A 25,714-nucleotide genomic window follows, 5' to 3' on the forward strand; every position below is an offset into this window, starting at 1 on the left:
TGTAAAAATTGATTAAATGTACGGTATATCAGGTACTACTGAGTAATAGCTTGAGTCATTTAAAATGTTGCTGCTGAAATATATATCAGTGGCCCATTTGAACAAAACTGGAGGAAGCAATAAGGAAATGGCCAACAGAGTAACTGATTCCAAGAACTGGGTTTAGCAATTTAGCAGGCGTCATATTAGCAATATGTGCTAATAATTTAACAAGGACATTTTATGTATAGGTATACAAATTCAAAAAATTACTCCCCTCTGTTCAAAGACACCCTGCGTATTCCTTTTTTCTTAAAAAAAAAAGAAAAAAAATGGACTTAATTCCATATAAAATCAAATTGTACAAGCCAAACGAAGGATTGAAGCATAAAACTAAAAAAAAAAAAAATCCAAGAAATGGGCTCTCACTGAGTAATTTATATATAGTGGAAGGAAGCAAATCCCAATATTAGTTTAAATCTCTGTGGATATTTCTTATTGAAAGCTTGGCACCAAAGCATTCATTTTTCCGTGATTTGAATTTCTATCTGAAGTGGAAGAAAGGATTGGATCAGATAAATGAGTTTATTTTGGACCTTTATGCCTGAGTTGAATTTGCTTTCCTGTTTAAGGTTTATATATGAGTCATACATCAATTTCTCATATGCTGTGATAATTATGATAATTATAGCTCCCTCTGTTACATTATGGTGGTTTGCAGAGCCCGTTCGATCTAGTGGTTAAAGTGCCAGGGTAGAAAATGGGAGACAAAGAGTTCTAGTCCCACATTAGCCATGAAAGCCATCTGGGTGAATTTGATCCAATCACCAGGAAACTAAGTTCTATTCCTGCCTTGGACATGAAAACTGCCTGGGTAACTTTGAGCCAATCATCAGGAGATGGTGAGTTCTAGTCCCACCTTAGACATGAAAGACAGCTGGGTGACTTTGGGCCAATGACCAGGAAACTGTGAGTTCTAAGCCCATTTTAGGCATAAAAACTTTGGCCAATCAGGAACAGACTGAGAATTATAGTCCTGCCAAAACATGAAACTCATCTGGGTGACTTTGGGCCAGTCCTCTCCCTCTCAGCCCAACCCACCTCACAAGTTTATTGTTGTGGGGAAAATAGAAGGAGGAAGTTGTGTTGGATATATTTGCTGCCTTGAGTTATTTGTAAAAATAACAAAGGTGGGATATAAACAAACAAATCATGAATAGAATAGATTAGACACACAAGGAATTTGTCTTTGGTACATAGGCTCTCAATGTGCATTAAAATACATTCACCAAGAATCATAAGATACAACACTTAATGATAGATAGTCATAGGATACTAAATAAGCAATCAAATCAAAGCAAGAAACTAAATAAAACAATATAAATTGTAAAGATACAAGCAACAAGGATATAGTCATAAGTGGGAGGAGAAAGGTAATAGGAATAATAATAATAATAATAATAATAATAATAATAATAATAATAATAGTAATAGTAATAGTAATAATAATAATACAGTCATAGTAAATAGCTTGACAGTGTTGTGGGAATTAGTTGTTTAGCAGAGTTGTTTAGCATGAGGGCAAAAACTGCCCTTGTATCTAGTTGTTCTGGTGTCCAGTGCCCTATAGCATCATTTGACGGTAGAAGTTGAAACCATTGGTGTTTATGATGTGAAGGGTCTGTAGATATTTTGATAATGTATATTTAGAGATTGCAAACTTATTTAAAGTCTGTGTTTGTGTTGTATGTGTTTGTAAGAAAAAAAATTGTATCATCAGTGAGAATGACATGGGAAACTCCTACGCTCAACATGCTTCCAATACAATCCAATTTATCCAATCGGAAGGTCTAGGCAAGTATATGAGGGCAGTCAGTGACTAAGGGGTTGACTAGAACTATAAGAACAACAGCAACAAACCAAACAATTTCAAGTCCCCACTAATTTCAAGAAATAGACTTAGTGACTTTGGACCACTGACTCACAGCCATGGTCACAACCAACTAAGAAACTGAACAGGAGACTAAAAATTGAATGTTTAAAATCCCCTATAATTCAATAAAGGGTGTTGATTTTCCTAACATATAGCTTTACTGTTTTTTTCCCCCTGATGGATAGAAAATGGAGTACGGTAAAGTAGGATTTAGAAATAAAGGGAATAAGTTGGGAATTATGAAGGCTAGTGGAATTTTGTTCTTTCCTGAACTCAACTTTTTCAGTGGAGTCGGCAGACAATGAAACCACTGGAAAAAAAGAAAAAAGAAATAGAACTGAAGCTTGGAAGAAAAGGCTTACAATTTAAAGTATTTCAGATTTAGACTATCTAAAGGCTCTGATTTGTGTCAGAGCACAACATTCTGTAATAAAGAGACAAATCTTCTTTCCTCTGGAATGCAATAACAACCACAATTGAAGTAAGGTATTTAAGAGCACCAACAGATAAGCAATCAAAATAAGCAATCAAGCAAATAAAAACAGATAAACTAAAAAAAAAAAAAGTAGTTCCAGTAGATTTTACCTTTAGAACATAGCACTCGAAAAAAAGCCAGAACTCTTTCAAGCTGATGGAAATTATTCACTTCAATGAAATTGCAAAGATGGTTGAAGCCCTGGATAAATAATAATAATAATAATAATAATAATAATAATAATAATAATAATAATAATAATAATAATAATAATAATAATTGGCTTTGCAAGTTAGAACCTTGTGCTGCAAGAAAATTCAGTTTGGATTAATGTCAGCCACCCGAGCATAATAATTTATTATTCCTTACAAGCATTCATTTGTTTAAAGAAGCAAAACCTGATGACAACACTCTTGATTAATCTCAGTTTCATCTTGAGATCAGTGATCATGTAAAGGACACGCAGCGGCACTTGTCTCAGATCAACAGCGCTGGTGACAGTTTCATTTGGATGGCAGAGAATTGCTGAAGGACATTTTATCATCGGCTCCAATCATCTTTAGTAAAGCTTGCCTCGTGTGTTATATGCTCTGATTTAAATTACTGGCTGGGCTTTATATCGTGATGATCGGTTTTTTAACCAAAAGGTCAACCATCAAGAGCAAATATACAGCTGCACCAGAGCTGGTTTTGCTTGAACAATGAATCTACTGGGAAGCCAAGTTGGCAAATCCAAGAACAATCAAATTGTGGTGCTTTGTGCATCTCTGAACCTCCCCACCCCCCTCCCTCCCTCCCTCTCCCTCTCCCTCCCCTTCTCCCTCCCCCAAATCTCCCCCTCCCTCCTCCTCCCTCTCCTTCTCCCTCCCTCTCTCTCTATCCCCATCTCTCCCTCTCTCTCTCTCTCTCCTTCCCTCCCTCTCTCTCTCTCTGTGCCTCTCTGCCTCTCTGCCTCTCTGCCTCTGTGTGTCTATCTCAGCTAAGCTTGCCATTCCATTCCTGAATGAATTTATTCAGCAGCAAAATTCACAAAAAGTAAAGTTTTGAAAGGATCAGTTTTGGTCAAAATGTTAGGGATTGAGCAAATACTCAGATGTATATACTCAGCGCTTAGAAGTGTACTCTAACCAGAGTCCCTTGGATGGGAAGGGCAGCTCTAAAAATTGAATAAATAAATAAATAAACAAAAAGACCAAGCTCCCCAAAATGGTTTTCTATTCACACAAGTTTTCTGCACTACCCGTGGAATTTTCTGTCCCTATAATTTTCAAAGCAGAGTTTCTGGAAATCTGTTAAATGCTACTCAGTGGTAGCACCTAGTTAACCTTGGCTGCTCTAAAAGAGCCAAGTAGAATCAGAATTGATTAGTACTTAAATGGGAAGTCTAGAATTGGAGGGTATGTTGAGAAGTAAAAAAAAAAAAAAATTCTAGCAATAGCAATAGCACTTAGACTTATATACCATTTCATAGTGCTTTGCAGCCCTCTCTAAGCAGTTTACAGAGTTAGCATATTGCTCCAAACAGTCTGGGTTCTTATTTTACTCAATTTGGAAGGATGGAAGGCTGAGTCAACCTTGAGCCAGTCAGGATTGAACTCCTGGTAGTTGGCAGAGTTAGCCTGTAATCCTGCATTCTAACCATGTGCTACTGCTCTTCTAGAAGAAAGCAATGCAAACTTGTACTATATTGTTCTCAAAAAGAAAAAGAAAAGAAAAAACAGTAGTACACAAATGTTTTGCTACTTGTTGCCAAATTGTATGTTTCAGTTAATTCACAGGTCATTACAATTTTGAATACATACCTAATATATATGTACTTGTTGGTATAAAGTAAGATTAAATATGACAAGGCTTTGTTTGAATACTCTCCCAGTTGTTTTATTGTCTTCCTTCTTACCTTCCTTCCCTTCCCTTCCTTTCCTTTCCTTACTTTTTCTGCCCTCCTCCTCCTCTTTCTGATAGGAAAAAGAGAAAAGGAGGGAGAGAAGAGAACACGGGAAAGGAGGAAGGAAAGAGGAATCAGTTTTATACAGTTAAAAAGTATTCAGAAAACCTGCCCATATCAAATAAAATTCATTTCCAGCATTTCTGCTTATTTATTTTACAGAAGCTACCTAATACATTAAGAAATCGAGCACTTAGCAAATCTCATTTTGATGTGATTGAACTAGAGCACTTTCATGCCTTAAATTTAGTCTACTCTTAAAAATATGGAGTATGGGTATAATGAGTGTTGACCAAGTATGCTTCTACAAACACTTACTCCTTCAGAAAATTGGAATTAACTGTGTTTCTTTGTTGGCAATAAACAAACCCTGAAATAGCTTCTATTCTCCAAATGAGTTGTCTCTACAAGAAGGATCAAGATCAATTGGCTATAGAAGAAGAAAAAGACAAACATACTTCTCCAAAACGGTTTGGTTGGAGCCTTAAGTGGCTCTTCTTGAAATTTGCTTCAATACATAATCAGTGGGAATTATTGTTCTCCCTTGCAGATAACCTTACTTGAAGCATGCAGATATTCCCCATGCATACAGGTTCATTAGATGGAGATGAAAACCTAGGACAATGTATGATATGACAACCTATAAAATAGCCCGTCATTTGGTTTCAAAATTGTGACACTTCAGGGTGATGAACAATCCAAATACAGCAGGAAGGAAATCAAAGCCAAAATTGGTTCTAAAATTGCATTTAATATGTTAGATTTGAGCACCAATCAGTGGGTAGGAAGGAAGAGGCTGTTATGAACATTGGTAAATGACCGAAGGGGGGTATTATTAGTTGAAAATGATTCTTCATCTTTAAATTAAGAGCACCTACAGAGGTATACCAAAGCAGAAATAGAGTGCATGAGAATGTAATGCTTCAATAAAACTTCTTAACTATCAACATGTGAGCATTTAAAATGAATGCACAACCTTTCTCCTTATTTAATTTCCGAGCAATGGATGTAATATTCACCTTCTTAGCCAAGCCAGTCTTATTTCAGGGGGTAGCTTTACAGCAGGATATCTGTCCTAATTTTCTGATTAATTCACAATTGTTCTCTAAAACCATAATAATCAGCATTATTGAGGAAGGGATGGGGAATCTATATAATTAAACTGAAGCTATTGTTCTTTTTGAAACTATACCTGGGGTGGGTTAATAACCCTGACAGAATTACAGGGATGCTATATTACAAAGCGACCAGCAAAGAAGAAAGAACAAAGAGCAAAGGAAAGAACAAATGGTCAAGGACAATTTTACTTAGATAAATGAGCTGGCTATATCTACAGCCAGGAAAACAAATGAGCAGAGAAAGGACAAAACAAATGAGCAACAAAACAAATAGGAAAGGAAAGGAATGGAAAGGGAATGGAAAAGGAAGGAAGGGAAAGGGAAAGGGAAGGACAAGGGCAAGGCATTGAAAGGGAAGGGCAAGGCAAGGCAAGGAAAGGAAAGGAAAGGAAAGGAAAGGAAAGGAAAGGAAAGGAAAGGAAAGGAAAGGAAAGGAAAGGAAAGGAAGAACCACTGGCAGATCCAAATGTGTGATAAACAGAATAAAGGGAGTAAAGTATATTTCCATAATGTAACTGTTGAAGGATGTTTTTGTGGAATGGTTGCTTATGTATATTTATTAATCAAATTTATATGGTTAACCATCACAAAAAATGACTATATCTCCATGAAGTTATGGGAATTAAATGCTGCTTTGCAAATTGACCTCCTCCTCCCTCCTCCTCCTCCTCCTCCTCCTCCCTCCTCCTCCTCCTCCTCCTCCTCCTCCTCCTCCTCCTCCTCCTCCTCCTCCTCCTCCTCCTCCTCTCTTTGCACTGATGATGTTCCCTGGTTGGGTCAGGAAACATCTGCAAGAAAGCAACCAAGATCAGAGAGGACAAAGGATCCCACAGTCTTCCTCCTCCTCCTCCTCCTCCTCCTCCTCCTCCTCCTCCTCCTCCTCCTCCTCCTCCTCCTCCTCCTCCTCCTCCTCTTTTTTTGATCTCCATTTCTCCTGTGATTAAACTCTGGAAGGATGCCAAAGTTTCAGATGATAGCAGGGGGGCAAATACCATATTTATCTTCATAATGGAGAACATCCAACAAACAACAATATCCCTCTGACAACAATATCTCATAAATTTTTGAGAGCAAATGGTTAAGTGATTGATGGTGGACTTTTTGAAGTTAATGCAGACATTATTAAAAGTCAGCACAGATTTGTCAAGAAGATCTCTACCTTATTTGATGTTTAGGCTGAATCACTTCCTTAGTTTATTGTAGGGAATGTAGTAGTTGTAATATATCTTTATTCCAGCAAACTATTTGACAAATACTCCTCAATTAATCAGTTAGTTCAGTGTGGTCTGGATGACATCAAATATAAATGGTATATACCAGCTTGCTAAAACATCCTTCAAGCTGTCATCAGATCTTCATAAAACAGAAGTGAGATTGAAATGTGTTTGAATATTAGTAGCTCAGATTGGTAGTTAGGCTGTTGGTTTGAGCTTCAAGATTGGCAATTTGGTTGCAAACATTTTGTCATCATTCAAGGAGACATCATCAGTACATTTTGAGCTCAAACCAACAGCCTAACAAGTGAGATTTTTAAGAGAGCCATTAAAATGTTTAGTCCTAAATTCCAAATTAATCGTTATATTCACTGATTTTTGAATGAAAGATGGAAGGAAGAGAACCCTAATCCTAACCCTAATTAAATAAAATTTATACACACACACAAAAGCACTTAAAAAAGTGATTCAACCACTTCTTACAATTCAACAGTATCACAAGAGGTCCTCTTGCAGTCTTTTACAATACCAGAAAACTGTTACATGCCCCCAGTGCCTCCTAGTTGCCTCTCTCTTCTCTTGAGAGCAGACTAGGACTTCAGGGGTGCTGATATATTGCTACTTTGTGCTGCTAAGCCAGAATTAGAGACCTTCAAATTTCTAGGTTCTATTATATCTCAAGACCTAAAATGGACACTTACCATCAAAAACATGATCAAAAAAGCACAACAAAGAATGTTCTTTCTGCACCAACTCAGAAAGCTCAAACTGCCCAAGGAGCTGCTGATACAATTCTACAGAGGAATTATTGAGTCTGTCACCTGCACCTCTATAATGGCCTGGTTTGGTTTTGCAACCCAACAGGACAGACACAGACTTCAGAGAGTAATTAGGACTGGAAAAAACACACAATTGCTACCAACTTGCCTTCCATTGAGGACCTGTATACCGCACAAGTGAAAAAAAGGACTGTGAAAATATTTACAGACCCCTCACATCCTGGACACAAACTGGTTCCACTTCTACCTTCAAAACAATGCTTTAGAGCAGGGGTCCCCAACCACCAGGCCACGGACCGGTACCGGTCCATGGAACATTTCCTACCAGGCCGCCGGTTTGCTGGGCGCCGCCATCTTGTTTGACAAGAAAGTGCTTCCGGGTGAGCTTTTCCGGTTGGAAAGCGGCGTTTGGGTCCTGAAGGAATCCTCGCGCCTTAGTTTCATTGAAGGGGGGGGGGGCTTCGAACGAAACTAAGGCACGAGGATTCTTTCAGCACCCAAGGCAAGGCGAGCCAAGCGGCCGTCCCAAAGCGAAGCCCATCGACAAAGGTACAAAGGAGGAGTTGAAGGTGGCGGGGAGAAGCGAGGGATGGCTGGCTGGCCGGTCGCTTGGCTCGCCTTGACTTGTCATGCGTGCTGATGCTGATACCGGGCCGCAGATCATTTTGTGATGCCAGTACCAGGCCGTGGCACAAAAAAGGTTGGGGACCACTGCTTTAGAGCACACCAGAATAACTAGACACAAGAACAGTTTTTCCCTGAATGTTATCACTCTGCTAAACAAATAATTCCCTCAACACTGTCCAACTATTTACAAAGTTTGCATTATTATTACTATTAATCTTCTCATCATTCCTATCATCCATCTCCTCCCACTTGTGACTGTACGACTGTAACTTGTTGCTTGTATCCTAACAATTTTTATCGATTGTTTCCTAGTAGGATTTGATTGCTTATTGTATCCTATGACTATCATTAAGTGTTGTACCTGATGATTCTTAAGAAATGTATCTTTTCTTTTTATGTACACTGAGAGCATATGCACCAAAGACAAATTCCTTGTGTGTCTAATCACACTTGGCCAATAAAGAATTAATTAATTAATTAACTAATTAATTAATTCATTAGGACTATGAAAGGCCCGAGACCTTTGCTACCATTGTGAGCATGGAAATATTGGGAAAACACTTACAATGTCGTATTTTATTATTTGTAAAGAGGGAAGAGGTGAGGCTTATCCGGTGTCAACTGAAGTTAACTGAACAAGCCTTGTAGGTAATCGCCATCAAAGAACAGTTGGAACAGTTGGAAGTTTCTGTAGCTTTTTGGCCACAAAGGGGAAGCAGTGAATGGTTGGTGGTTTTTAACCAACTGTGAACTTACAAAAGACCCAGTTTAGCATCCGGCTATAGTAGAAAGAAGACCATGAGTACCGTTCTGTCCACACTACACGTTAGTCTCTGTGCAGCTTGACATGCAGCTAAACCCACCTATCCTGCAATAAAACCCACCTTTCTTCCAATAAGACAGACTTTGCTTAAATCTGGATGCTTTATTCAAAAAACGGGATATGGTGAAATAATGATACATACAATGAGAACCAAATACAAGATAGACAGTATTAAGTTACTGCTGAACATAACAATTAATAAATACAAGCAATTTAAATCTCAACAGTGATGCTCTGTGTAAACAGATAACAGATAATCAGAGTTGGAAGGGATCTTATAGGTCATCTAGTCCAACCCCCACCCAAGCAGGAGACCCTACACCATTTCTAACAAATGGCAGTCCAATCTCTTCTTGAAGGTCACAAGTGATGGCGCACCCACAACTTCCAAGGGCAAGGTGTTCCATTGGTTGATTGTTCTCACTGTCAGAAAGTTTCTCCTTATTTGCAGGTTGAATCTGTGTGTGGGATAGGGATTTGTCCTTGGATGACTGTGTGCCCCAAATTAAGATGGATTCTTCTTTGTGCTTCTGCCTTCTCCAAATGCTAAAGGAAATGGAGTCTGGCTTTCCAGCAAACACTTGGTTTGAGAGTGCAGGCTGATGGGTAATGGGGTCAGCTTCAAAACAATATACTTTGGGCATATTTGTCTCTCTGGCCACTAGAAAGGTCTAGAAGGCAACAACAATATATAAAGTTATATGGTGTGGCATGACAAGTAGTAATCCCACAAAACCAGTTGGCTGATTTTGGGCCAGACACTCTTTTTCAGCCCTAGGAAAGAGGCAATGGCAAACCATTTCTAAAATGCTGCCAATAAAACTGCAGGGACTTATTCAGGCAGTCGTCAGGAGTAAAAAACAACAACTCTTTATAGACTCTGCAGGTGCTCATATCCTATCCGATTGATCTTGGGTTCATTTTCAGTATGATGGACTGTTCATCATCTAGGAACAATACTTGGTTAAGTTTATTTTTTATATCTCTCTCTTTCTCTTTTAAAAGTTTCTTTTGAGACATAATGAAGAAAAAAAAATCAATATTTTTAGGACCCCAAGATGTCCATTCTTACTGGATTTAAAAGATGTCTCTCTGAAATTTATAACCTCTGTACGGTTTTTAATTATGCAATGGCAGTTTACTGCAAATTCTTGGTGTGAACTGCCTAGGGATATCATCTATGAAGGGTGATATAAAAACATTTTAAATCATTATGCAAATACATCTCCCATTGCTTGCGTGCCTCCAGTGTGTCCTAAAATCTTGCATTTTTTTTTAAAAAAAAATGTGTTTGAAGATATTCTACAAATACTGATGATGATAGAATTATGGAGTAACCTTTCAAAGGCATCCAGCTACCCTTCCGTCTGGATAAAGCTTAGTCTTAGGTGCTCCTATTGAAATGACAAGCAATCAAATTGCAGAGACAGTGATGCTGTTAGCTTTAAAAACCCAAGGGGCACGATTGGACAAATCACTGCTAAGATAAATCAGTTCTGGTTTTTTTTTTTTATCACCCCCCCCGTTTTTTTTTCCTCCTGCACAGTCAGTTGCAATATTTGCACAATATGCTCGGCCCGTGATTATCGTTGGACTTCCCCGCCCCAAAAGTTGTTAGGGAGTTTCTGCATTTTTGAGAGTTAGGAACTTGAGGAGAAGAACTCTGGGGGGGAATTGCATGATTTAAATTTCTTTGATCTGCTAAAGGCTCCTTGATAATGAACCTGCTTAGCCTGTAATGTCTGTTCTGTAAGCTACTTTACTTCCTCCAGATACGTCTTGTGAGGTTTGACAGCCTAATAGCATGTGAGAATGGCCTTGAGAGATAGCGGGAAGGGCCGCAGGTTAGACTGTGGTCAGACAAGCAGCAGCTGAGCCCACAGAAGCAACGGGGATGTGACAAATACCCCAGAGAGGCCCTCCCTAGTTTCTTGGGCTGTAAAGATGAAGGAGAGAGAGATGGAAATAATAGTAATCCCACCACTGATCATCACCCAGCAAGATTCAACCAAGCCTGGGACACAAACATAGCCTCCTGGGAGTCTGACATAGGATACATTTCTTGCAAGGCCCAAGAGAGGATATAAATATATCTCACTCTCCACTACATGAGGTCAGCTACCCAGAATCACATGTAGCTTGGTGGTTGGGCTTCACCATTAAACCATCCTGCCAAGCGGCTTCCATATTTCCAATGTCTTTCTCCCCACTTGGAATTGAACCCAGATGGATATTCTAACAAAACATTAATGAGAAATTAATTTGTTCTGGTCCTACCCTTGTGAGATTTTTCTGCCTCAGATACCCAAATGATAGGACAGGGCAAAGCAAGCCTGGTTGTCATTTCCGATTTTGCCTAAGCTTAGCAAGCTGACTTAAGCGATAGTTGCATAATGAGGTGAATTTGTTTAATCTATAGGCTATCTGACACCACCAGCCCCAAATGACACTGGGTGGCCTTCAACTACAAAGGCAGCATATAGAAGAATATAGCAATATTTGTGGCTCAGGGTTGAACTGTGGGGTCTTTGATGCTTGGCATTCTAATGAAAGAATAGGGTAGGGTAGGGTAGGGTAGGGTAGGGTAGGGTAGGGTAGGGTAGAATAGAATAGAATAGAATAGAATAGAATAGAATAGAATAGAATAGAATAGAATAGAATAACTTTATTGTCACTTTGAATATACACTAATCGGCATACATTAAAATGAAATTTTGTTGCATGAAGCTATCAAAAGGTCACTGTCACCAATATACACTACATAAACATAACAAAATAAATAAATAAATAAATACAAAACTATGCATATACCCACATAAATTATATGACACAGAGAAACAACACAATCTAATCTGTATGTATACATGTACATGGCAAAAAATAAAATAAAAACACGAATCTTGTGAGTTTACCAAAGGGATGGCCTAGGGAACAAAGCTGTTACAGAATTTGGTAGTCCAGCTAGAAATACTTCAAAATCTCCTCCCAGAGGAGAGCAACAGAAACACACCGTGAAGTGGGTTTGTGGGGTCTCTAACAATGCTTCAAGTTCTAAGTACATAGCACATTTCCTGAATAATTTATGCCAACAGACTAGTAGTAAATTATCATTTTCATCGCAATCCAACTAGTTTTAAGGCAAACTGATTGCAATTGGAGACACTTACATGCACAACTCTTTCTAAATTAAATTGGATTGAAATTATATAGCTGCCCAAAGGCTTTTGAGTGATGGAATTATTAGAATTGAGGATGAAAAATTATCTCCCCATCAAATTAGAACAACCTGGAGTGATAAGACACTTATTCTCCTGATTGTTATTTGTTGCTATCAATTTGCCTTGTACTCTTAACCAGATTTAGAAGACAAGTCCCTCCCCCACAAAAAAGCTAGACAATACCTTCCCCTTTCTATTACTTGAGAAATATTAGACTACCTTATGCCAGTATCTTGTAACCAATGTTAGGCAATCAAGAAATATCTAGGTTGTCTGAACCTTATTATCAGATTAACTCCTCATTCACCCAAATGCAAGCTAAACTCAGAACGTCTTCGGATGGGATTTAGCATATTAAAACCATATAAAAGCAAAGAAAACATGCAGGACATTAGGCTTGGGGAAAAAAGAGTCAAGATAAAAAACAAATTAAGTGTAGGCTATCCACAAAATGGATTTTGAAACCTGTGCATTAGAGACATACAATTTATGAAAGGTTTTGGACAAAGCCAGAATATATACAAATATTCAGTCAAAACTGTAATCTGTTAAGTGTATTTTCATTTAAAAAAAACAACAACTCACTGTTGGGACCACTTGAAATTGCAAGAAATCTTTTGATATTTCAGCAATCTCTTACCCAAGGGTGTTAGTAGCTTTGTTTTTCCAAAATGGGTACTTGGAGATCTGGAATGCAATACCTTGGGAAGCTGAAATGCTCTATATTACTTTGTCCTTTACTAAAACTGTGAAAATGGGTAGCTGAGACAACTGAATCAGGTAAAGCATTTCAGACTTTGACAACTCTATTACAAAAATCGTATTTTTTTTCCAGTCAAGTTTAGAATGATTTACACTGAGTTTAAAATGGTTGTTTGCATGCATGTTATTGTGATTAAAACAGAAAAAAAATCATTTACAGGTAAAACGTTACTATGTACAATTTTGCGTGCAATAGCTAAGTCCAACGGCAAGCGTCACAGTTCCAGGTTATCCAAAGCAAGAATTTTGAGCCTAGTAGTATAGGGAATTCGTGAGTATCTTCTCTAAAACAACCCAGCGTTCTCCTTCCCAGTCTAAGTCAAAAGAATGCTCCATCGCATTGTGTAAGGTGCTGCCCTTTCCAACATGCTGAACTTCTGAACCAAATTGTAGGGGTGCAGAGGTGCATTTGCATGGATTATTTGAAATCAAAAGAAATTGCAGAGCTCTATCCCTCCTTAGAGAACTCACTTTGTGTGGCTTCAAGCTTTGTACCAAATTGGACCCCAGACAAAGAATCCAGGATCACCAGTTCAGAAGATTTGACATCCCTCCTTAGGATGGGTACCTGAACAAAAAAAGAATGTCAGCATCAGGCAGCTTCTTAAGTCATAAACAACTCCTAGGCTTTATAGTTTTGCCCAATACCTGTTTGGATGTCCTATCAGAATCTGATTATATAATTGGAGGGCTCATTTCCTTACTTGTCCTGTCGGTCAGGTATGTCCATTTCTAATTCTCAATTTTTAATGACAACAGTGTATGAGTAATGAATATATTCCTTCACTTGTAAGCTGCCCTGACCTAGCTTTCATGTCCTTATTTTGGCCTTTCCCCACAGGTATTTCAATTTCCTCAGCACTATTTTATAATGCCATAAATGTGTAGAGGTTAACAGAGAAAGATAATATAGCTTTCACAATAGATTTTTTTTTCCCCTGGATCCTAAAGAGAAGGCTACTGAAAGCCATTAATGTCATATTAAAATCTAGTCAGTCATTAATCCAGGGCCATAATTTTAAAAGTGGGCTATCTTTGTGGGTTGTAAATCAACCCACAAGTTCTTTTCTCTCTGGATGCCCATAGTTCTCCTCCCGCTGGTTGAAAAGCGGGGATTGAGAAGATTAAGATTGAGAAAGTTAAGCGCTTAAACATACTTTTTTGCTCTTTTGATTTGTTTAATATGAGACCACCTGCAGCCATATTGTGTGGAAAACCACAAGCATTTGCTGAAAAATATTCCTCAAACTATACATAATATGAAGTTAGGTTTCCCTGATGCCCCTTAAAGCACAGTATTATGGATACTTCAGACAGGGGGACGTTGTACCAGTAAATACTCAAAGGGCTAAGACGTGGTTCATCACACACTTGCCAAGGAAATGCCCATGATCACGTCACGGAAGATCATGCCTGTGTTCTTTATGCTTACTACATACTAAATGACTTGGTGGTGCCCTCATGCCATCACAACCCATTTTATATAAAGGCTGTCACAGGCAGGCTATGTTTGTATGAAATATTTTTATGTGTTGAATTTATATTTTACCGACAAAGAAAGAGACACTAGTATAGATCTATTTCAAGCTATTTAACTCTCGCCAGCTAGCCATACCCTTTTCAGGGATTCAGCCTGGGCTACTTGCATATTAGGTAGATGTGTTAACCTCTAAGCCATGGGCTTTCCTTGCTTTGTTGACTATACCAGGGGAGAGAGAGCCTCCCTTTATTTCTTTGTTGGTAAAATATAAATTCAACTCAAAAAATAGTTTGGCTGCAAAGACTTTTGGATTGGAGCTGAAAGGCAAAAGTGGAAGCAGTATGCTCCATCCCGTATTTGGTACATAGTATAATCGAGTTGGAAGGGACCTTTGAGATCTTCTAGTCCAAATCTGTGCTTGAGTAGGTGACCCTATACCATTTCAAACAACTGGTTGCCCAGTCTCTTTTTGAAAGCCTGCAATGATGGAGCATCCACAACTTCTGAAGGCAAGTTGTTCCAATGATTAGTTATTCTCTACTGTTAGGAAACTTCTTAGTCCTAGGTTGCTTATCTCCTTGGTTATCTTTGTTTCTTGTCTTGCCTTTTGGTGCTTTGGAACATAGGTTGACCCCCTTCATCTTTGTAAGAGTCGCTCAAATATTGGAACCATGCTATCATGTCACTCCTAGTCCTTTTTTCCATCAGACATATCAAATTCCTGTAACTGTTCTTCATACGTTTTACTCTTCAGTCCCCTAATCATTATTGTTGCTCTTGTCTGCACTCTTTCCAGGGTCTCGGCATCTTTTCTTCAACCCTCCTTGCTCCAGATCAGGGGTATCAAACTCACGTTGTCGTGGCAGTGTCATGTGACATATTGGGACTTTTCCTCCCCTTGCTAAACTGGGCGTGAGCATGGCCACCCTGTGACACATCCGGCCCACAGGCCATGAGTTTGACAGCCCTGCTCCAGATCATCTGACCATAACAGTTACCAATAACCAAATCCACACAACATTCCTCACTCTTGGAATGATACTTCCAATCCATTTTTAGTACATTGTTATTTTTTCTAATGCAGAGATCTATTCTCAGAACACTGCATTTACCAGAAAACTACTACTACTAGGTTGCTTGTGGTCCATTCTAAGCATAGTACACAAAATTGTCTGCTACAATGTCTTGCCTGTCAACAGTTTTTTCAGCTTCAATCACAATAATACACAGGCACACAATCGATACAAACTCACGATAAACCATTTCAAACTTGATTGCAGAAAATATGACTTCAGCAACAGGGTGGTCAACACCTGGAACCACCTACCCAACTCCATTGTTACAGTCTCAAACCCTCACAGCTTCAATATCAAACTGTCTGCCATGGACCTCACACCCCATTCCTAAGAGGTCCTTAAAGGGGGTATGCATAAGCATACCAGCATGCCTACTGTCCCTGTCTTACTGTCCCCATTTTTCTGTATTTACTTCCTTTGTTCATGTTTATATCCATACATACACTTGTTATCCTGTACATGTTTGATAAATAGATAAATAAAATAAATAAATAAAATAAAAAGGAGAAAAGAACAGGAAAAAAAAGAGAGCAAATCATTTGTTCTTTTCAGCCTGATGTAGAAGATGGTCTTTCTTCTTACTCCTTGAGGAATTAAAACATGCACCTAAAATGCAACACCTTCCACACAAGCCACCAGAAAAGCCAGGCAACCATTTTATCCCCTGTCTCTGATTGGTCTCCAGAGGAGCACAGCACGACTGCAGCCACTTATTAGATGCCAAAACTGTCATGACAAAAGCATTAATATGATAACGAAAGAGTTGAGAATGCAAAACATGGTGTCCTGAGGGGCTTGTCTCATAAGCTGCAAAAAATAAAATAAAAATTGAGAACAGTTTCATGCGAGAGCTGCAGAGACAATAGCAAAGGAGGATTTAAAATAGGACAAGCCCAAATTTGAAATTCTCTGGTGTGCAGAATTTGAAGGCAAGATGAACACACACACACACCCTTTGTGGCCTTTACTGAAGTCCACCTCAACCCCACAGAGCTGGCTGCTATGAGAAGGAATTCATTTCTGAAAAATTGAAAGTATCTGCCACAGAGGTGCTATTCAGCCAGTTCTGAGCAGTTCTGGAGAACCAGGAGCAGAAATTTTGAGTAGTTTGGAGAACCGGCAAATGCCACCTCCGACTGGCCCCACCCTCATCTATTCACTGCCTCCCGAGTCCCAGCTAATTGGCTGGGTCTTCTTTTGTTGCCCTGCACAGGAGAACGGAACTGGAAAGCCGGTTAGTGGGGTGAGGAGGGAATGGGGATTTTGCAGTAACCTTCCCCCGAAGTTGGGTGGAAATGGGGATTTTACATTATCCTTCCCCTGCCATGCCCACCAAGCCACACCCACAGAACTGCTAGTAAACAATCTGATCTGCCATTTATACTTAGCTTTCGGCCATGCATTTCCATTGTGGAAGAATAATAATAATAAAACTCAGAAATCGTGTTTCATAATTAGATTCTCTGGTAAGTAAAGATGCAATGTTCTGGTGAAGGTTCTGAATAGATGCTCTTAGGTCTCTTGGGAATGCAAACATTATGCAGCCTTTACAATGAGTACATAAAAATATGCTAATTGACCTTTACTTTTTAATTATTTATATGAATGAGACATAGACATTCTGCAAACCATTCCATTTCTTGGCTCCTGAGTGAACAGGTAGAGAAGCTGAGATTTGTTTGCTTGTTTGTTTGTCAAACATGTACAAGATAACAGGTATAAATATAAACATAAACATGAACAAAGGAAGTAAATACAAATAATGGAGACCGTAAAACAGGGATGGTAGGCACGCTGGTGTGCTTATGCATACCCCCTTTAAGGACCTCTTAGGAATGCGGTGAGGTCCACAATAGACAGTTTGAGGTTGAAGCTGTGAGGGGTTGAGACTGTAACAATGGAGTCGAGTAGAGCATTCCAGATGTTGACCACTATGTTGCTGAAGTCATATTTTCTGCAATCGAGTTTGGAGTGGTTTACCTTGAGTTTGCATCGATTGTTTCTCCATGTATTATTGTGGTTGATGCTGAAGAAGCCATTGACAGGTAAGATGTTGTAGCAGACAATTTTGTGTATTGTGCTTTGATCGGACTGCAGGAGGCGCAGTTCCAGATTGTCCAAGCCCAAAATTTTAAGCCTGGTGGCATAACGGATTCTATTGTGAGTAGAGGAATGGAGATTTGAAACCCACCGCAAGTAATTTCCTGAAACTTGGATTGAACTTAACACACCCACTTCCGTGTTGGTAATAGCTTTTCTCCATGGGCAACTTGAATTCACTCAGAACTAACAGCAAAGTAAGGACAGTATTTTACAAATAATTCAAGGCAGTGAACATATCCAATATCTACTTTCCTCCTCTAGTTTCTCACAACAACCATGTGAGGTGAGTTGATCTGAGAAAGAGGGACTGATATAAAGTAAGCCAGTAGGCTTTCATGGCTAAGGTGGGACTTGAACTCACTGTCTTCTGGTGATTGGCCCAAAGTCACCCAGTTGGCTTTCATGGCTAAGGTGGGACTTGAATTCACTGTCATCTGGTGATTGGCCCAAAGTTACTAGCTAGCTTTCATGGCTAAGGCGGGATTCAACATCTTTTTTTTTTACATCTAGATGTTGATTGTTGCTGTTATCTTTTTTCCAAGATCTTGTTCACCTTCCAATGCTAACACTACACTACCAATACTACAGCTGAGGTCTTACCTGACAGTGTCTCATCTAAATCCTAACCAATGCTGACTTGGCTAGGCTCCTTTGAAATTAGCAAAGGTAGGCAGGAGAGTTGCTACCTACTGTGACACCATATGCATGCATACATAATGTATAGCAGCTCAAAATCATCAAGGAAGGATTGGCTCAGCCTTTTATTTCAGATCACACCTGTACTTTTCATTCCTTCTCCTTGATGCACACATGAAAGATTGGCTCACCTCACCATACAGGTCCAAAGCATTGTCCTGTTTTCTACCTTTGAATATTTATGTTGGCAAGCCAGCTATACGAGGTATCATGTTTCCCATTCAAAAGCTGCCATTTCTCTCAGCAGTAAAACAAAAACCCAAAGAGTTTGGTGTGCACCTCTGCATAATTTATTTTGCCATGGGCTTAATTATGCAAAAGCTTACAAATCAGTTGCTACTTTTGGGAGCCTGTCATTGATTAAACAGACTCGCTACCTGCTTGACACACGTATTCTTGGTGGTGGGTAAATGGATTTTTCTTCAGAAATGGAAAAACAAAGTGACAAAATAATAATAACGATAATGATTATGATGTTAATGATGTTAATAATAATAATAATAATAATAATAATAATAATAATAATAATAATAATAATAATAAACAGGGCAGGTAGACCTGCAACATGCAGGACTGAAGGTTATAAACGTTTTGGAATCGCGTTCTCTTTTAATGTTCATCCCTCCAATGCTCAATTGTTATTTACTGACTTCCGAGGAACTTGCAGTGCACAAAATTCTCACCCTCTTGATGAAATCCTGCAACTCTGGCTGAATGGTTATGAGATCCTGTCGATCTCCCTCCTATTTTGTGAAATGTATGATATCTGTTCCTGGGAAGGTGCCAATAATAACGTGTGTACCATTTGGAGAGAAGAAGTGTAACCTGCATGTCATTAGTAGAGCCATAGTGGCACAGTGGTTAGAATGCAGTATTGCAGGCTGCCCACTGTCAGCAGTTCGATTCTCACCAGGCTCAAGATTGACACAGCCTTTCATCCTTCCGAGGTTGGTAAAATGAGGACTCAGATTGTTGGGGGAAATATATTGACTCTGTAAACTTCTTGGCGAGGGCTGTAAAGCACTATGACATGGTGTATAAGTCTAAGTGCTATTGCTATTAAATCTCCCCAAGATGCAATGCATATGGCTTTAACAAAAAGATTCTTCAAAAAAGGTTGCACGGAGTATCTCTACTGTTCTATAATGATGGCCAGGATATTGAACTTTGAGAGATCAGCTTTAATGTTCATTTCTTAAGGTAAGCAGTGCTTCTTATAGACCTGTCACGGTGTTTTGTTGGCTCATTCTACCTCTCAAGGTGATCATGAAGTCTAAAGGCAATAAATATATCCTTACAGAGGCATTGTTTGTTTGCTCATAGAGTTTCTATTCTACATGAAATCAAAGAGTGGACCTCTTTATTTTATATTTGTTGTTTTATGTGTTAGATGCTGACTTGAAGATAGCAAGACACAGAAAAATTAGAAAAATACTATTAGGCCAAAATCTGTCTTTGTTAGTTTTTGGAAACTACTCCTGATGAAAAAAGTTTCTATTTTGTCACCATATTTTCAGGAGTTTTAAAGCTCATCAATCAATCAATCAATGGAAGGTACTTCTTCAAGGTATATTTTCTTAAGATTATCTGAGATGTGTGAAACCAAAGAAGTTCTTCAGTGAAACACTGGACATGCACCATGTTACAAGTTTTGACACATGGTCCAACCATGAACCAAGGTTGTGTATCTTGAGAAGAATGGCATCTATCTATCTATCTATCTATCTATCTATCTATCTATCTATCTATCTATCTATAGATATAGATGATATAGATATAGATAGATTATATAGAGTTGGATAGATAGATAGATAGATAGATAGATAGATAGATAGATAGACAGATAAATAGGATAAAGATAGATGATAGGAATAGAGACGATATAGATATATAGCTAATAGATGATAGATATAGATACATAGATATAGATATAGATATAAAATAGATAGATAGATAGATAGATAGATAGATAGATAGATAGATAGATAGATAGACAGACAGACAGATAGGATAAAGATAGATGATAGGAATAGAGACGATATAGATATATAGCTAATATATGTTAGATATAGATACATAGATATAGATATAAATTAGATAGATAGATAGATAGATAGATAGATAGATAGATAGATAGATAGATAGATAGATAGACAGACAGACAGACAGACAGGGATAGAGATAGAGATAGAGATAGAGATAGATGATATGGACAGAGAGATACAGATAAAGATAGATGATAGAGATGATATAGATAGATTATATATATATATATATATATATATATATATATATATATATATATATATATATATATATATATGGATCTTTGGTTGTTCGGGTTTTCTCCCGCGTAAGATTCGAAGTATCTAGGCAACGTTTCAATGAAGTCTCATTCATCATCTTCAGGCTTCTGTCTCCGGCTCTGTGCTTCTCAGAGTAATGTGAGATTGCAGCTGCTTCCTCCTTTTAACTGCCAGTGGGGGTGGGACTTGATTGGGTGGGGGCTTGGCTGTGTTCTGATTGGGTGGGGGTGTGTTCTCATTGGTAGGGGTTTGGCTGTGTTCTGATTGGTTGGGGGTTAGCCGTGTTCTGATTGGTTGGAGGCGTGTTCTGTTCAGGTGGGGGCTTGGTTGTGCTCCGGTTAGTCTTAGTTGCTGGGGGATTTGAGCTGGTGAGTTGTGATCTTGCTGTTTGGCTTCTAGTTCGTGGTCCTGCTGCATCTTCATAGTGGGTGTCGGTTTGCTTCATGTATGGCTCGGAGGGGTTTGAAGTGGGTAGTGATGCAGCTGAAGTGCAGCTTTTGGTCCATGGTCGTGTCTCATCTTCTGAGTGGGTGAGAGTCTGTTTTCTACATGGAAGTGTGGTGGTGGCATCTTGTGTGGCTCTCATGGGTGTGGGTCTGGTGTCCTTCTTCATGTTAGGTACTCGTCTGTTCATGAGGGCGGGTTTCCAAATGGCTGGAAGGCGGGAGGTGTCATCTCGTTTGTTCATGCTGTGTGGGCGTTTTTCTATCTCTATGGCTTCTCTGATTATTCAGCTGCATCACTACCCACTTCAAACCCCTCCGAGCCATACATGAAGCAAACCGACACCCACTATGAAGATGCAGCAGGACCACGAACTAGAAGCCAAACAGCAAGATCACAACTCACCAGCTCAAATCCCCCAGCAACTAAGACTAACCGGAGCACAACCAAGCCCCCACCTGAACAGAACACGCCTCCAACCAATCAGAACACGGCTAACCCCCAACCAATCAGAACACAGCCAAACCCCCTACCAATGAGAACACACCCCCACCCAATCAGAACACAGCCAAGCCCCCACCCAATCAAGTCCCACCCCACTGGCAGTTAAAAGGAGGAAGCAGCTGCAATCTCACATTACTCTGAGAAGCACAGAGCCGAGACAGAAGCCTGAAGATGATGAATGAGACTTCATCGAAAGCGTTGCCTAGATACTTCGAATCTTACGCTGGAGAAAACCCGAACAACCAAAGATCCACATATAAATACCCGCGAGAACCTCAGAAAACAAATATTGCACCTCTACGGGGAGGAAACCCACCGTCTGACCAGGACTTATGAAAAACTTGAAGTCCAAAGAGCCTCCATTTTATGTGACCTTGCATTCCTATGCAACTGCCGAGATCAAAATTTAATTCCCACAAGCTTCCAATTGAAATTCCACACCAACACAGCAGCCACCAAACGCATCCTTAAAAGAACAGAACTGGCCCTAATTAGAAATGAACTTCACAAGAAAAGGTTTCTCCTAGACCAAATCAACAAAGATCTCCTCACACTCCACCTCAGACTCAGCAACAAGATTCACCCTCTACTTTGGGACAAATCCAAACAACTCGCTGTCTGGAGAGCCGAAACACAGACCACCCTCAAGACAGACACACACACCAACAAACTCAGGAAACTACAACAATGCCAGAAACCAACTCCCGCTCCCCCACAGCCACACATGAAACAAACATTGCACAACATCTCAGACAAGATCCTCACTGAAGCTGAAACCAAGGTCCTTTCAAAAGGATTCAACTTTGCTGTCGCTCCCAAACACATCCCCACAGAAACCATCATATGCGGAGTTGAAACCAGCCTGACCAAAACCAACCCTGATGATGCTAACAAAATCAGACTCGAAATCACCAACATCCTCTGCACTAGCAAACCACCCAAAAGCAACTTATCCAAAGAAGAACAAACTGCACTACTTAACCTGAAAGAAGACACCAGCATAATAATCCTACCAGCAGACAAGGGCAACGCGACAGTGGTTATGAACACATCTGACTACCAAACCAAGCTAACCGACCTACTCCAAGACCCCACATACAAACCCCTAAAGACAGACCCCACCACCTACCTAGAAAAAACTACCAAATCCAAAATAAAAGCCTCCCCCATCAGTGAAGAAATCCAGCAAGGAATCATACCCAGAGAAAAATCATCCAGATGCCCCAAGCTTTATCGTCTCCCCAAAATACACAAAGAAGGAACCCCACTCAGACCAATAGTCAGCTCCATAGGCTCACCTCTACAAAACCTAGCCAAATTTCTTGCCAAACAACTACAACCTTATGCAGAATCCATCAACTCACACGTAAGAAACTCATTCCAGTTCATCGAGATCATAAAGAAACAAAACTTACAACCTAGCGACCTACTAGTAAGCTTCGATGTCATATCCCTCTTCACCCAAGTGCCAATAAAAGAAGCCTTGACAGCCATCCAAAACAAATACAACCCCCAAGCACATCCTAGATCTAACCAACCACTGCCTATCCAATACATACTTCACCTACAATGGACAAAAATACAAACAAATAGAAGGAGCACCCATGGGATCACCCCTCTCACCTGTCATCGCTAACCTCTACATGGAACACTTTGAAACACAAGCTCTAGAAAAATACGACCACAAACCCAAACTCTGGCTCAGATACGTAGATGACACCTTCATAATCTGGCCACATGGGAAAGAAAAACTGAACAACTTCCTCACACACCTCAACAGCCTACACCCCAAAATACAATTCACCATGGAAACAGAAGCCAACAACCAACTTCCCTTCCTAGATGTCTTGGTATACAAAAGATCCAATGGCTCCCTAGGACACACCATCTACCAGAAGAAAACACATACTAACCGCTATCTACATGCACTCTCACACCACCACCCAGCACAGATCAATTCCGTAGCCAAGACACTCATCTCCAGAACAAAATGCTTAGCCGATGAACAACACCAAAAACCGAACTACACACTCTCACCAACGTACTTGCAGCCAATGGATTCCAAAGAAAGAAGATTACCCACCTAATCCAAAAAGAAACCCCAACCAAAATCCAAGACAGAGAACAAGAAAATGGCAAAGCCCTCCTCCCATATATAAAAGGCACTACAGACAAAATCAGCAAGATCCTCCAAAAACACAACATCAAAACAGCATTCTGCACAAACAGAAAAATATCCACCATCCTAAGAAACCCCAAAGACAAAATCGAATTAATAAACCAAGGAGTATACGAAATCCCCTGCACTGCCTGCCCCACCACATACATTGGACAAACTAACAGAAGAATAAGTGCACGCATTGAAGAACATAAGAACTCAATCAAAAAAGAAGAACCGACCTCTTCCTGGTCCAACACCTCAAAGCCACAGGACATGAAATTGATTTTAAAAATACCAGAACTATCTCCAAAACCGAACACTTCAACAGCAGAATAATCAGAGAAGCCATAGAGATAGAAAAACGCCCACACAGCATGAACAAACGAGATGACACCTCCCGCCTTCCAGCCATTTGGAAACCCGCCCTCATGAACAGACGAGTACCTAACATGAAGAAGGACACCAGACCCACACCCATGAGAGCCACACAAGATGCCACCACCACACTTCCATGTAGAAAACAGACTCTCACCCACTCAGAAGATGAGACACGACCATGGACCAAAAGCTGCACTTCAGCTGCATCACTACCCACTTCAAACCCCTCCGAGCCATACATGAAGCAAACCGACACCCACTATGAAGATGCAGCAGGACCACGAACTAGAAGCCAAACAGCAAGATCACAACTCACCAGCTCAAATCCCCCAGCAACTAAGACTAACCGAGCACAACCAAGCCCCCACCTGAACAGAACACGCCTCCAACCAATCAGAACACGGCTAACCCCCAACCAATCAGAACACAGCCAAACCCCCTACCAATGAGAACACACCCCACCCAATCAGAACACAGCCAAGCCCCCACCCAATCAAGTCCCACCCCACTGGCAGTTAAAAGGAGGAAGCAGCTGCAATCTCACATTACTCTGAGAAGCACAGAGCCGGAGACAGAAGCCTGAAGATGATGAATGAGACTTCATCAAAGCGTTGCCTAGATACTTCAATCTTACGCGGAGAAAACCCGAACAACCAAAGATCCACATATAAATACCCGAGAACCTCAGAAAACATATATATATATATATATATATATATATATATATATATATATATATATATATATATATATATATATATATATATATATATATGGATCTTTGTTGTTCGGGTTTTCTCCGCGTAAGATTCAAGTATCTAGGCAACGTTCGATGAAGTCTCATTCATCATCTTCAGGCTTTGTCTCCGGCTCAAAACTACATATATATATATATGTATGTATGTTTTCTGAGCCGGAGACAGAAGCCTGAAGATATATATATATATATCTGAGAGAGAGAGAGAGAGAGAGAGAGAGAGAGAGAGAGAGAGAGAGAGAGAGAGAGAGAGAGAGATGATATGGATAGCGAGATACAGATAAAGATAGATGATAGAGATGATATAGATAGCTAATAGATGATTAGATAGATGGATTATAGAGATAGATAGAGAGATAGAGATAGAGATAGATAGATAGCTAACAGATTATTGGATAGATAAGAAAGAAAGAAAGAAAGAAAGAAAGAAAGAAAGAAAGAAAGAAAGAATGAAAGAAAGAAAGAAAGAAAGAAAGAAAGAAAGATTAATTTTACACTTTTATCTAACAAAATGTAGTAACATTGTATGTAGTAGCCAGTTATTCCATAGAAATTGCTTAAGTTTAGCTATGTATTGTACAAATTCAGAGGGATGCTGAAGGAACGAATTGCTAAAGACTTCAGCACAATTCACACCAGATGCGCATTTGTCAAGAGACCAGGCAGATGGGCTCATTTGCAGTTACTGCAAAGCCAGGCAGACCCCAGAAAACTGGGAAGAGAGGAGGAAGCCAGGCACTTTGGCTGTTCTTCCACATCCCCCAGATACATATTGATGTGTCTTTGAAACAAGAGTGTTATACATTACCCGAACCGTATGTTTTGGCTGCATGGCAAAGAAATCCAGATGGACTTGTCACAGGCAGTAGCTAACAATTTGTCAGGACAGGCTACAGACCGATAAGAGTTCTACCAATTTTCAGCCTGCTGACATTA

This window comes from Pseudonaja textilis, chromosome 8, assembly GCF_049901715.1.
Source record: "Pseudonaja textilis isolate UNSWEBS1 chromosome 8, rPseTex1.2, whole genome shotgun sequence".
In the NCBI taxonomy this organism is placed as follows: Eukaryota; Metazoa; Chordata; class Lepidosauria; order Squamata; family Elapidae; genus Pseudonaja; species Pseudonaja textilis.